Source organism: Schistocerca nitens, chromosome 9 (genome assembly GCF_023898315.1).
Source record: "Schistocerca nitens isolate TAMUIC-IGC-003100 chromosome 9, iqSchNite1.1, whole genome shotgun sequence".
NCBI classification, from domain to species: domain Eukaryota; kingdom Metazoa; phylum Arthropoda; class Insecta; order Orthoptera; family Acrididae; genus Schistocerca; species Schistocerca nitens.
The window spans coordinates 73,755,774-73,771,357 of NC_064622.1; positions in this window are offsets into that span (position 1 = coordinate 73,755,774).

Consider the following 15,584-nt stretch of genomic DNA (forward strand, 5'->3'; position numbering starts at 1 on the left):
CAGTTTGCTGGCCACCGTGTCTGCCAGAGCATTTATGTATATAGAAAATAGCAACGGTCCTATCACACTTATCTGGGGCACTCCTGATTTCACCCCTGCCTCCGATAGCAGATCTTTCGCTCTTCGAACGTACCGTCGGCCAGAAGTTGGAGACCATGTAAAACAAGACTCATTCGACCAAATGACTTTCTTCCATTGCTTCATAGCCCTGGTTTTATCACTTCAGCATCGTATTTTCCTTTTACGAGCATTTGCACTAGTGATGTATCGGTTTAGAACTCCAGCTTGCCCTGCAATTTCCTGCGTATGGAGCGCCCCTCGTGCTGTTTTGGTGCTGACCGTGTGTGCGAGTACGGCATTTACTTCAGCAGTGACCGTCCGTCACGGTCACTCAGTACACACTTTCGTCCGCGCTGTAACTTAGCGGACGATGTTTTTCCGCTGGTCCTGTGTGTGGTGTATGCCTCCTGAAGCACCAAACACTTAAGCTGCGTTGGTTATGGAAGCAGCAACAATACGAGTACCAACAGTTTGCCGACGTTCGAATTCACTTACCTCCGACATAATACACTAACGATTACACAGAACACAGTTCTGTCCACAGCAGACACCTGCCGCGCTGTAAGGACATTGCACTGGTGCTGCTTGGGGTCAAATACAACACTGCAGCCTGTACGCCAAGCTAGTATCTGCATTTATGATCGAGGATCCATTTCCGGCCGTGTCTTCATACTTTTGTCCAAGCACTGTATCGTCCATCTTCCACCTGCCAGAGTAGCTTCATCTTTGGCTGAGAGCCTCAGACGCATATCCTACGAACGCTGCTTACACTGCGATATTAGCCAGGTGATAGTATTGCTTGGTGCAGCGAATAGTTAGTGAGGACCTGCGTGGCTTGTGGGCAAGGTGGACAAATTCTTTGCTTCCTCCTGCTACTGTGAACATGCTGTGCTCTCCTGAAGCGGCGTGCTGAACTACACTCCTGGAAATTGAAATAAGAACACCGTGAATTCATTGTCCCAGGAAGGGGAAACTTTATTGACACATTCCTGGGGTCAGATACATCACATGATCACACTGACAGAACCACAGGCACATAGACACAGGCAACAGAGCATGCACAATGTCGGCACTAGTACAGTGTATATCCACCTTTCGCAGCAATGCAGGCTGCTATTCTCCCATGGAGACGATCGTAGAGATGCTGGATGTAGTCCTGTGGAACGGCTTGCCATGCCATTTCCACCTGGCGCCTCAGTTGGACCAGCGTTCGTGCTGGACGTGCAGACCGCGTGAGACGACGCTTCATCCAGTCCCAAACATGCTCAATGGGGGACAGATCCGGAGATCTTGCTGGCCAGGGTAGTTGACTTACACCTTCTAGAGCACGTTGGGTGGCACGGGATACATGCGGACGTGCATTGTCCCGTTGGAACAGCAAGTTCCCTTGCCGGTCTAGGAATGGTAGAACGATGGGTTCGATGACGGTTTGGATGTACCGTGCACTATTCAGTGTCCCCTCGACGATCACCAGTGGTGTACGGCCAGTGTAGGAGATCGCTCCCCACACCATGATGCCCGGTGTTGGCCCTGTGTGCCTCGGTCGTATGCAGTCCTGATTGTGGCGCTCACCTGCACGGCGCCAAACACGCATACGACCATCATTGGCACCAAGGAAGAAGCGACTCTCATCGCTGAAGACGACACGTCTCCATTCGTCCCCCCCATTCACGCCTGTCGCGACACCACTGGAGGCGGGCTGCACGATGTTGGGGCGTGAGCGGAAGACGGCCTAACGGTGTGCGGGACCGTAGCCCAGCTTCATGGAGACGGTTGCGAATGGTCCTCGCCGATACCCCAGGAGCAACAGTGTCCCTAATTTGCTGGGAAGTGGCGGTGCGGTCCCCTACGGCACTGCGTAGGATCCTACGGTCTTGGCGTGCATCCGTGCGTCGCTGCGGTCCGGTCCCAGGTCGACGGGCACGTGCACCTTCCGCCGACCACTGGCGACAACATCGATGTACTGTGGAGACCTCACGCCCCACGTGTTGAGCAATTCGGCGGTACGTCCACCCGGCCTCCCGCATGCCCACTATACGCCCTCGCTCAAAGTCCGTCAACTGCACATACGGTTCACGTCCACGCTGTCGCGGCATGCTACCAGTGTTAAAGACTGCGATGGAGCTCCGTATGCCACGGCAAACTGGCTGACAGTGACGGCGGCGGTGCACAAATGCTGCGCAGCTAGCGCCATTCGACGGCCAACACCGCGGTTCCTGGTGTGTCCGCTGTGCCGTGCGTATGATCATTGCTTGTACAGCCCTCTCGCAGTGTCCGGAGCAAGTATGGTGGGTCTGACACACCGGTGTCAATGTGTTCTTTTTTCCATTTCCAGGAGTGTATTTTGTACAGACGCTTGTCTTCCGATGGAGTGGAATGGGCACACTGAGCTGCCATCGTCCTGGACTGTGGTAAGGTGCTTGATTGCTTACGTGGCCGTTGCGTAATTATACGCAATGTGGTTTTTGATATTTATCCACGCGGCATACTCTGCACTTACATTCTCTTTGTTCGGTTTCACAAGCTGGTTGGAACACTTGAAAAGCAATATACATTTTATGTTCATTCATCCGAATCTGCAAGCGCTTTCCCCTCTGCATCCTCAATCATTAAACAAAATTTGTGTGCCGATAAGGACAAAGACTAACTTTTCTTGCGTTTGAAACTGTGTTGTCGTGTGAAGACACTTGGTCAGTCGAAGAACACTTGTATGTAAGATGTAAAATTTTGTATTCTTTTTCTGCCCAGAATCTACAAGCTTATTCAATATTCACATAATGTGCGACTCTTTCGAAGCCATTTTCTGCTCTTCTGGTCTTTCATTAAATCCTTGCGTATGCTCACTTAAGAACGCCTTTCACGAGAGAATTATATTCAGCCTTAAGAAGAAACAAAAATCGCCTTTCAGCACAGAGATTACATTATTTTTATCACACATTTTGCAAAAAATGTTCAAATGTCTGTGAAATCTTATGGGACTTAACTGCTAAGGTCATCAGTCCCTAAGCTTACACACTACTTAACCTAAATTATTCTAAGGACAAACACACACGCCCATGTCGGAGGGAGGACTCGAACCTCCGCCGGGATCAGCCGCACAGCCTATGACTGCAGCGCCCAAGACCGCTCGGCTAATCCCGCGCGGCCACACAGTTTGCAGCTAACAAAGTAAGCGTGTGTCGCAGTGGAGCTTCAAGGCACGTGTTTTCAGTGACGAAGGCGTCGATATGTAGCTGCCATAGAGGATTATTCTCAATTTATCGGGTATTATGTGACACAGTGTGCAAGTCCATTTTCTTTGCGCAAATTACTACTACAAGGAGCGATTTAACTAGGGAGTAGCTACATGAGGTCCGCTGGGAAGGTTGTCGTTTCATGTTCGTTTAGCTTTCGTCAAGTCCCTCCTTCACTATTCTGTTGGCCGGCCGGTGTGGCCGAGCGGTTCTAGGCGCTTCGGTCTGGAACCGGGCGACCGCTACGGCCTCAGGTTCGAATCCTACCTCGGGCATGGATGTGTGTGATGTCCTTAGGTTTAAGTAGTTCTAAGTTCTATGGGACTGATGACCTCAGATGTTAAGTCAAATAGTGCTCAGAGCCATTTGAACAACTTGAACTATTCTGTTGCGCTATGAGAAAGTTCGTGGTCTCTACATCGTATAGGGTAAAAGTTGACTCACGTTATTATTCTCTTATGAGTCAGATTTCGTTTCAAGGGGAATTTAAAGAGCATTACAACCTGGGTCATAGTATCTTACGAACTCACAGGTTAAAGTCTGAGGTAGTGATCGGCTTTCACGGTGTGTGGCGGAGGGTACTTCTAGTGTTGATGTATTATTCCCCCTGCTGTTTAGGAATCATGAATCTATGTGGGACCTCTAATTGCTCTAATTTTCTGGCCGTGGTCGCTTCGCGAGACACATCTGGAAGGAAGTAATACGTTGCTCCGATCTTCTCAGAACGTACGCCCTCGGAATATCAACAGTAACCCCCTCTGTGATACACAACACCTTCTCTTGCAGTGACTGCCACTGAGCATCTCCGTAACGCCCACGGAACGAGACCGTGTCTAAACGTGCCGCTCTTCATTCGATCTTCTTAACCCTACTTGACCCCAAACTCATGAACGGCACTCAAGTGCTTTGCAGGTTAACTCTTTCCCGGATGAATCTCAGTTTCTTAATATATTTCCAATTAAACTCAACCAGGCATTTGTTTTCCCTATAACTGTTTCTATGTGGTCATTCCACTTGAGGTTTCTCTGGACGGTTAGTCTTAGGTATTTTAGGAGTGTTATTGTTGGTAGTTGAGCCGCTTCCAAAGCCGAATGGTTAGCATCGCTGCCTCTAGTACGAAAGGACCCGGCTTCGATTCTCGGTACCTCCTAGGAAGATCTGGAACGGATTGCCCTCATCCTGGCGGGGCCAGGGGAGACCTGTCCGAATCAAGAAGCAGCGGCATCATCACGATTAATCAACTGGCAATAACTGCTTGAGAGTATGGCGAAACGTTCATAGATAGCTCTTCATGCTACCTTACAGGCAGCAATCCATCAGTCCGGCCAGACTTAAGGCCTAATCCACGAGTGGTGTTTACATAACTGATCCTTGTTAGATTTCACCAATAGCATAATCGAACAGTTGCAGATCTCCCCTATTTACAAGCAGCAAGTCACATGTATTCACCCACACGGTAAACTGCCAACACTGGAGGACGACGGTTCAGTCCCGCGTTCGGCCATCCTAATTTAGGTTTTCCGTGATTTCCCTAAGTCTCTCCAGGCAAATGCCGGGATGGTTCCTTTGAAAGGGCACTGCCGATTTCCTTCCCCGTCCTTCCCTAATCCGATGAGACCGATGACCTCGCTGTTTGGTCTCTTCCCCCAAGCAATCGAACCCAGCTGCCAGTTTCTGTAGCAAACACCAATCTTCCGCAGGTTTTCCTGAATTTCGTTGCAGCCTTCTGGCGTCACTACCTTTCTGTGGACGACAGCATTCTCTGCAGAAGTCTCATGGAGCTTTTGACATTATCAACAAGATCACCTCCACTGTAAATCGTAATGGCCCTGTTAACATCGCCGGCCGGTGTGGCCGAGCGTTTCTAGGCGCTACAGTGTGGAACCGCGCGACCGCTACGGTCGCAGGTTCGAATCCTGCCTCGGGCATGGATGTGTGTGATGTTCTTAGGTTGGTTAGGTTTAAGTAGTTTTTTCTAGGGGACTGATGACCTCAGAAGTTAAGTCCCATGGTGCTCAGAACCAAATGAACTCTTAACATAATTTGATGACGTACTCGGTAAGCTCGTATTTTCCTCATAGTAGTCGAAAGTGCGGAACTGTATCGAAGGTCTTCAGGAAATCACAGAAAACAGAATCAATCTGCTCACCTTTGTCCACTGCGCTCCGTATTTTATAAACGAACGGAACGAGCTGTGTTTCTGAAGGTCTCTGTTTACAAAGTCAGCTTTTCGTTTACAGAGCGGGATTCTGTCCTCTAAAAATGTCTTAATACCAAATACGTCATTCCTTTGGAATTCCTCAGATCGATGGGAGACTTCAAGCAAACAATTATTCAAAATGATATGTAGATAGGATGATAGGACACGTGTCAAAACAACGGCGAATAACTTCTACAGCAATGCAGCGAGCTATAGATCGTTGGAAAAGACAGAAATTGGAATATACCACCGTTACAAGAAATCGGCGGCACCGTATCGGCGCAGGAGAAGGAATCGTGGCGTGTTGTATTATACCAGCCACAAGATTGATTTACTTCTCCGCAAGTGTGAACAATATCACAGCTTCTAGGCTATAGGGTCGACCAGGGCTCTTTCGACCATTTGACATTCAGCTACGCATAAGAAAAACGTAGAGAAAAAAGAAACTCAATATACTGGGAAAGAGCCTACATTTAATATAAAATAAACTTGAAATTGAAACTTTTGTTATAAAATTTCACATGACTTAGTACCTCTATTACGAATAACTATGAAGAGTCTCTGGTAATTGTGACCACCTGGGGATATTATGGCCACTACATACAGTGTGAACGGAACAAAATACTGGGTAGTAGGTATCATTTTTATGGTTTTGTAAGGAAGCAATAAGCCTTTTTTGCGAAAAAAGAGACACAAGGAATTAAGTAACTTATTTTATGTAAATTCGGAAATGTGGAAGAAAATAACTTGGGGCTACACGATATTTTTACTTTTTACACATTACTTTCGTAATAATTCAATGCGAAAGCGTTTTCTGTGACAAGCTAAAGAAAAACAGTAATACATAGAATAACAGTAGAATGACTGTTGCTCTTGAAAACGTCACTTCGGTTACATTTTCCATAAAAATAACTACTCTTGCCAGCTGCTTATACAAGGGTCTCAGGGATTCCATGAATTATATTGTTCACATCATATCAGTTCGGTCGACTGCGTTTCCCGTTTGTGATTACATGTCACCAGAAATCAAAGAAAGAAACATATTTCACATTTTTCTGTACTTTCGCAAATAAAAAACAGTCAGAAAACCCCCACCAAATTCTGTTCAAAGTAGGTGCAAGAATGTAAGAGTATTTCTACTCTACTCTTTGACTATTCTACACTGTGAAGAAGAAGAAGCGAAAACTAAGCAACACTACGAAAAAATCTGCATTATAACCTCCTGCTGTGCAAAACATAGGACCGTTGATCCCAAATAATAAGTTTCTACAGCTTCCGTAGAGCAGTGAAATCGTCACTCTAGAGCACCAGCAGACGCGATTCCAGGGATTTTTCCGCCCCGTGCTACAATTTCTCCAACAGCCCTCTCGCCCACCCTCCTTATGTTTCCAGACACAGGCAACGTTTTTCACAATGGCATTTATCCATGATGTCTTATTTCTGCATATCACACTTATTCATACGCCTTTTTCACGTAGCCCACGTATGGGGCAACACTCAATGAAAAAAAAAGAAACGATACTTTTCAGTGTAGTTACATTTTCAGCTACAACTGAAAATTAATTACGTTGAGGAAAATTATGTCATTCCCAGGGTAGGTAACTAAACTCTTTTCCCTTTTTCTAGTTCCCTGAGCAGAGGGGAGCATACGGGCAGTAGAGGCCAGCATAGTTCTCGCAATACCTAAAACGCTCCGGTCTGCGCTTTGCACGGATTGCTTGTTGTGGTGTAAATGCCGTTTGAGAGAGGCGGGATTCATGAAAGAGCGTATTTACACGGGCTTTAATCTTCACATTTGGTACATATTCGTAGCCCACCACATGGAGAAAGAAACACACACACACCAGTTCACTACGCAATAAACGACTGTTCACTGCAGCGCTGATCAGTGATAGATCACATACCACGGCGGAAGTTGCAAAATGCACAAAACGTCCCGAATTGTGTCAGCTGGTTCCGTGCAGAACTATGAATCTCAGTGAGCGAGAAAACGTAAAATAGCACCTCCAGCATTGGGTTTGCACAAGCGGGTGACATTTGGCAACCTGTTTCGCTGTTAGACAAAACTAATTTCGAGCTAACCTACTCCAAATGTTTAGTAAGTAAGTAGCGATATTGCTGTAGGTGTTTAAGGTTGCTGTGTAGGAACTGTTGGGCCATCATACGCTGAAATTTATCTTTATTTTTTTATTATTAAGTTTCTCACATCTTTAAGGGCTTTGAAGCTGACATAGGTACATCTCTAGTTTGTGTAGGCGCATGGTAGAAATCGTGCTGCAACACTATTTTGATAGACGCACCCAAGTTGATCAACTCTACTGCTTCATTTGTCACGTGTTTCACAACACCGTAGCTGATTTGCCGTAAGGCACTAGATTTCATGAATGGTCACACTTATTCATTTCACTGTCTCGTTTAATTCGTCATTTACGATGGTGGTTTCATAAGTCTGGTAATAAAGCAAGAAAAGGTGTTTGTCTCGCAAACAGCTCGCCTTACTCCTCGATTGTTTCACTTGGTCCAGCCATCCTCCAGCCTTTTCATCCCATCGGAGGTACAGGTTCTGTCAAAGTCGGCAAAATGCTCCTTGACAGCAACTATTACTTTCTCATTTGGTGAAAATTTCTCTCCAGCAAGTTTTAAGTTAGAGAACATGAAGAAGTGACTTGAACTATGTCTGGTGAATAAGGTGGATGTGGACTCATTTCAGAGCCCAATTGCAGTACCTCTTATCGCTGATGTGTCTGATAGCGCATTATCATGGTGAAAGAGCACTTTTTGCTTGCCAACCTTGGTCTTCTTTCAGACAACGAAAGTTCCAAACGACCCAACACTGAAGCATAATAGGGTCCAGTTATTGCCTTTTGCCAAGCCGTATACCAGGATAATTCCTTCAGAATCCCAACAACCAGTGGCCGTCATCTTACCAGCCTTTTAATCAACTTTGATTTTATCAGGAACCGTTGTGCACAGCCACTGTAGACTGTAGGGAATGGGAGGCACACAACAATCAATCGCAATCTAGTTTTTGGCTATCGACAGCCATCCTTAGTGCATTCTCATTACAACTCAACAGACACGAGGCGGTTCGTTTCACCGTACGTTCTTGCATGTCCTTTTGACTATACCCCGGTAAGAATGTGTGTATGGTAACACAGACTGACGTGCGTCTGTTGAGTTGCAACAAAATGCACTGAAGATGATTGTATATATAGCCGAAATATAGATTTGCAATTATAATGAAAACTAATGGGATTGCGACTGGCCGGCCGGTGTGGCCGAGAGGTTCTAGGTGCTTCAGTCTGGAACCGCGCGACTGCTACGGTCGCAGGTTCGAATCCTGCCTCGGGCATGCATATGTGTGATGTCCTTAGGTTACTTAGGTTTAAGTAGTGTAAGTTCGAGGGGACTGATGACCTCAGATGCTAAGTCCCATAATGCTCAGAGACATTTTGATTGCGACTGACTGTTCTGTGCCTCTCCCTCCTCACCAGCGTTTGTCCATTTTTTTGACTCCCATTGTGGCTCTGTTGTGTAATGATGGATCCAGGTTTGGTTTCATCAACAGTCACAAACAGGGGCAAAACGTCTTGCAGACTGCTACCGTGATTAAATATTATCAGACACTGAAATGATGTGCCTGGTGCGCTTTTGTTCGACTGTGAGCAATCGCCGTACAGCCTCCTCACAGCTAATTCTCCACGCAGAAAATTAGGCCTATAGTCTCAGCAGTCTCACGAATCATTATTTGAGGTGCCTGCATTACCATATAACGGATTTTGTCAGTGGATTCTTTTGTGATAACCTCAATTGGACAGACAAAGCGCGCTTTGACTTCGGTGTTTGTCCGACCGTGTTTGAAATCGTTAATTCAACAATAAATGGGCTTGATGACGATGCAGTGCCCGCGTTTTCTTTTAACTCGTCCAACATTCCAGTCCTTCAAATGAAAATGTTTCATATTAGCAAGAAACTCGGTTTCCTCGATTATCAATCGCAACGGACACACTGACCAATTCAGACGGCTGTCAACAATTAACTGTACGCCGTACATTGTTGAAATTCTTTCTGCGATTCTTGCAATAATCAATATTACCACGTATAAAGGTGCTACAAAAACGTTCCATTCGTTCATGGAAATTTACCAGACTTATCAAACAACCCTCGTAGGAATGTATTAACCCTAGGACGCCTAAGGAGGGGGGGGGGGGGCATTGAACCCTCAATTTTTTATGTCCGCTGCTTTTGCCCAAGTAACTTTCATACTACATAGTCCCTTTGAGTTATTGTTTGTTGGCTATTTTATGAAACGTCAGTGTCAATATATATTATAGAACATTCCTGCTTTTGAAAGAAAAAATAAATAAACTTATTATGGGTCTAACAACCCCCCCTCCCCCTTAGGCCTCCATGCTATAGAAAATTTCCCTTAGTAGGACTTCGTATTTCTCATTTCTACAACAATGCAAGTTAGTTTCTTGTTGATTGGTATTCTTGATATTCACAAGAATCGGTTTACTTTCAGAGGAAGTGATTGTTGATGTCAGTCAGAGGAAGTGATTGTTGATGTCAGTCAGCTGTTATTTATCTTTTAAACTTGCAGTGAGTTAGTGCAGTTCCCAACACGTAGGTCTCCAGTAACTTTGGTGTCCTACACAGCAAAAACGAAACCAAGCAAAAACTTACTGATGTTGTCAACAATGCACCAAGATAAAGACACTGTTGGAGGAGAGAAGAATAAAACCGAGATAAATGCATATTATAATTCCACTAAAGGTGGAATTGATACCATTGATCAAATGGCGCGTATATACACCTGCAAGAGGGGAACAAAGAGATGGCCTCTATCTGTATTTTACTCTCTCATCGACATTTGTGCTATCAATGCAATCATCATATTCATCCAGCAACATCCAAGATGGAATGAGAAGAAACACAACAAACGGAAACTTTATCTTCTGCAAGCGGGATGGAACTAGTGAAATTGCAGGTAGAAGAAAGAAGTCCCAATGCAAGAGGGTTATCTAACCAAATTGTTCAATCAATGGATACTGTTCTACAAAAGAAAATCAAAGAAGTGACAACAGAAGCACGTCAGCCTCCTGCAGGGAAAGGTCGGTGCCATATTTGTGTAAGAAAAGCTAAAACAAAGAAGCAGAAGTACAACAATCTAAGTAAACCAAAACAGTATTGTGGACAGTGTCATAAACATGTGTGTGACACACATTCAGAAAAAATTGTGAAGTGTGTCTCTTGCCTTGAAGTTGAGGACTCAGAGTAGTCTATTGTATATGAACCCATCTGAATTTTGTATTGTAATATGTCAATTTTTTATTAACTCAATCCAATATTTTAACAATTAACAACATTTATAAACCGATGCCTTAGTTAAAATACATAAACCATTTTGAAAGTTGTAATTTTTCGTCAGTAAACTTATTTAATACCTGTGGGCTCACCGAAACCCCCCCCCCCCCCTTAGGCATCCAAGTTATAAAAAAAAGGCTTGGGCGTATTGGGGTTAAAACGTAATATTTTGACGCCCTCAGTAAACTGCTATCCCCCTACATCGCCCCCCTCCCTCCCACACCTCCCCATCCTAGATCAGGCCCCTGTTTCACAAAGTACTTTTGCACAACACAAATGTGAGTTCCACATTAACCGTAGCTGTAACGAAAGGAACTCTGTAACATCAAAACGATTTCGATTGGAGTAGCACATGTATTGAATTAGCCCTAGGCTATCCTAACGATTCCGCATCATTTGTAAGCATGTGGGGCGCCTTACTCAGAACTCTGGTGGTCTTCACTGTTGATATCGACGTCCAGCAAAGAAGACGCGCCTGCGCGTCAGCCCTGGTCGCCGGTCGGACGTAATCCGTCAGCAGGTGTCGGCGTCCCGGGGGTGTCCGGCGAATTCCTAATCGCAGCTACCAGCGCCCCCACGCGCCCGACCGCGCCGCTTCATCATCGCCGCCTCCGCCACCACCGACCACCAGCCGGCCCTTCCTCTTTCTGTGGACACCATCCTCTCCCCCCACCTCCTCTCCCCTACCCCCCTGGGAAGGCGGTGGACGGCCCTCCTGATCACATTTCATGTCTCACCGGAGGTATTTCCCCACCCTGCGCAGCTGTCCTTTGTGTTTTCAGCACACAGCTAGTCTTCTGCTGCAAAGCGCAAATGCGGCCTCACGTCGTTCTGTGCTACACCTTCTCCCTCTATTTTCGTTTTGTGGTTTCCTCCCGGGTCGACTATCCATTAATTATTATCCCAGTCTATCACGGATTACCACTGTTCCTCGTAACGTTAAATCCATCCATTTAGATTACGAAATTAATCCTACAATCTGTCTGCCGCAGATATGCCGGCGCAGTTAATGAGTAAAAATTAAAATTAGCCTGTAACCTAGAATTTATTTTCTCCCCCATATTATTAGTCAAAATAACTTATTTATATCTCTGTGTCTTTTCAGAAAAAAAAAGGTCGTCGCTCCCTTATAAAGCCGTCGATAAATGATTTCCAGCTACTACCCAGTATTTTTTTCAGTTAACACTTCCCTTACAAACTGACCACAAGAACGCTACTGGTGACGAGAATTACTCGGGATTTTTCACAGCCATTGATAATGGAGGTACTCATTTACGAGAATTAATTAAAATGATTCAATTTATTCTATTCACTCTGAAATGTACGTAGAGTTTCTCTGAGACATTCTCTATTCTCGTATGTAGTTGAATGTGAAATAAACGAGATAATCTTGGTATAGCCTGTGGACTTGAAGCTCTAATTAGTTCAGAATTATTCTAAAGTTTGCAGCAGATAGGCCTAAAACTTATTTACTGGCGCTACTTACAAGCCGTCAGCTGACTGGATACACTTTTGAAATTTTTTCTCACGAACGACTTTGTAGGAGTCGAATCAGTGGAAAATATTAAAGACAGCAAACTTTTTAGTTTTATTTTTAAGTTTTCCAATAAACAGTATCATTCTCCTCCATTTCCAACCGTTTGTACCTGTGTTTTCTTTGTCTTACCACAAACTGCATTTAATACCATTCTACAAATCTCCCTCCTGACCACAAATAAACTGTATTGTTGAAGGGGCATTGCAATACGTGGACCACATATAAATTCACGGACCATATTATAAAGTTATTTAACGACGTGATTGTATCATCATGGATGCTCTGTTATTCATCTAAAATGTGAATACCCGAAACTCACAGTCTGTGTTAGATAATTTGAAAAAAAAAGCACTTTATACTAGAGAAATTTCAATTTACGGAGTTAAAGGTGTGAGTAATAACTTTCTATTCTTATTATTCTACTAACAGTCATCAAAGATTCGTATTGATGATATGAATCAGTGTTGATAATACATGGTATTTTTCCTGGGGACAATTTGATACCTTTGTGCCATAGAGTTCAGCACTGTTTGAACAAGTATTATTCGTATTTTCTGTATAAACTACCTGACTAATACTGAAAAACTTATTTTCTCTTTGTGTTGATGATGCGGGCATCGTCATCAAACCCAAAAGATGTGCACATGCGGAAGGAATGTACGTAATCTGAACGTTGAGGATAGTAATTGATGTGTTGATATTAATGGACTTAATGTACAACAAAATCGCATTTCAAACATTCCTGTCCAAAGCAAGGTGTAAGTTCGAAAATAACAGCACAAGAGTTGCCAAGCGTATCATGGAACTCTGTGTCTTAAACTTCTTGGGCGTTCAGTGTGGTAAAACTTGGAATTCAGATTGTTTATTGTATATCATCTTAAACCCTGAATATCAAAAACTTTTGCTCTGTGTGTGAATCCTTTGGCTAATATGTATAAAGTCAATTTCCTTTTCTTACTTGCATCTGTGATGTGTAATATTCTAAGACAGTTTTACAGTCAGACGCCAATTTTTATTGAAAAAAAATTATAGTAAGGGCATATTAAAGTACGGCATATGCGCAAGGCTCCTATAGAGTGTAGACTACTATTGAAGCAATTGAGTGTACTTAGAACAACTCCCCATTTTATTAGCTCCCTTATTAACTTGCAATAGTGTTTACCTGCGGACTATACCACTTGTGAAGAAATGTCATTTGACATATAAATAGCTCCTTTGAACAAGGGTCGTGAGCAAGCTTTCCCATATGGAAAAAAGAACCATGATCACAAAGTGCAGCCACTCATGACATAATTATGTATCAGCCGTCCTACAGTTGAGGTACAGGGAAAGCTTCATGAAAAGAAGCCGCATCTTGCAAACTATTCCATTCAAAGTGAGAATGGAAGCGACACAAGTGGAAGCTGTAAACGACAGCCATTGGTCCCAGCCCCCTGAAAATCTCCCTCCTGGCCACAAATAAAAGTGGACTACGTGGTGTGCTCTTATTCACCTAGTTTCCGGAGTCGGAAGATCCAGATGCAATCTCCAGACAAATGGGTATTTCCAGACTTCACATACAGCTTAGACGGTGGAGAAGCACAAATCATAGACCACGTTTTGCTATGCTGCCGTCTCTATCCCAGGACCTTCAGCGAGGAAGCTGTTTCTCAGGCCAATGCTCTCGAGGCTGCCCACATTTGATAATCCGTGATTTTATCTTCCACGCACTATACCCTGAGATGTTTATTTGAAATAGTTTTGTATTTTGTGTTTTTTTACACACGTGCTTGTCACAGGAATATAAATGTACGAAGTTAACAAGTGTTCTTCATTTTGTAAAACCAATGCGTCCGTAAATGTGATACAAACAATAAAATTTACCTTTATCACGCATTTGCTACATGTAAATTAATTAAGAAGTGTGTAATGTAGATGATTGTTAGTATTTGTCCTGCTATGATGTATGGTTGTTCAACTAATCGTTTACCACTTCACGTTAGTAAACACCCATGAGTTACCGTATAACAAGACTGTGACACAGAAGGGAAAACGCACTGTTTAGTACATAGGGCAGCCACAGTTAAAAAAGTACATCTTCAATATTTAAGAATCTTCATATCGTCGTTTGCCAAAAAAGGTCTCACGAATTGATGGGATTTACAGTGCATGAAGACTCTTCAAGCTGCTCTAGGTGTTTCTTAGTCCTTTATTGGCAACAGAACTGTTTCACACCGTTTCAGGTGCATCCTCAGGTGATGCACTGTCAAATAAAATAGTTTTCTAGAACAAAGTCTTATAAAAATATTTTCGTAAAAGTTCTCAAAAATATTTGTCAAGCGTGCATTAACTGAAAATGTTTTTCACGTGCTTTAGCGGAAAATGTTAATGGCTTTGTCCAGTTTCACAGCCACCTACTGGTACTTAAAGCCTGATTTACCATTGACAACAGCCTGTAATGGATCAACATTTTCGAGTGGCAATTGAACTACGGAACATAGGAGCTTCCCGGTTGTTTGAGGGCTAATAATGTGAGTAATAGTTTCAAAAAATATATATTTTCTCATTTCGTCAGTTCACGCGTGTTTGACAAATATTTTTAAGCACTTTTATAAAAAATTTTCCCTTTTCTGTAAATCCTCCTCTAAAAAATAAGATTTTAATTAAGAGTCCATCACTTGAGGATGCATCTGTAACTGTGTGAAACAGATAGTGTTCCTAGTAAAGGACTACAAAACACCTCAAGAAACTAGAAGAGTCTTTACGCACTGTGAATCCCATTAATGCATAAGACATTTTTTTTAGTAAAAAACAGTTTTAAGATTCTTTAATATTAACAAAAAAGATAAATATGCAGACTTAAAAGCATTCGACTGCCCCTGTAGTGAATTACATTAAATCTCTCCATATCTGTGTGCTGCGTAATTGCATGTGCAGCCATGTGGGACTACATGTGGGAGTACGTATATATATATATATATATATATATATATATATATATATATATATATATATATATATATATATATGTGTGTGTGTGTGTGTGTGTGTGTGTGTGTGTGTGTGTGTGTGTGTGTTACAATTAATTTGTCAATACATAAATTAAATAATATTTAAGTATAATATGAGGTCTTCAAGTATAAAATGGGAGTATACGTGTGCACGTGTGTTCCATTTAATTTGTCTACACGTAGTTTGTGAACAACGA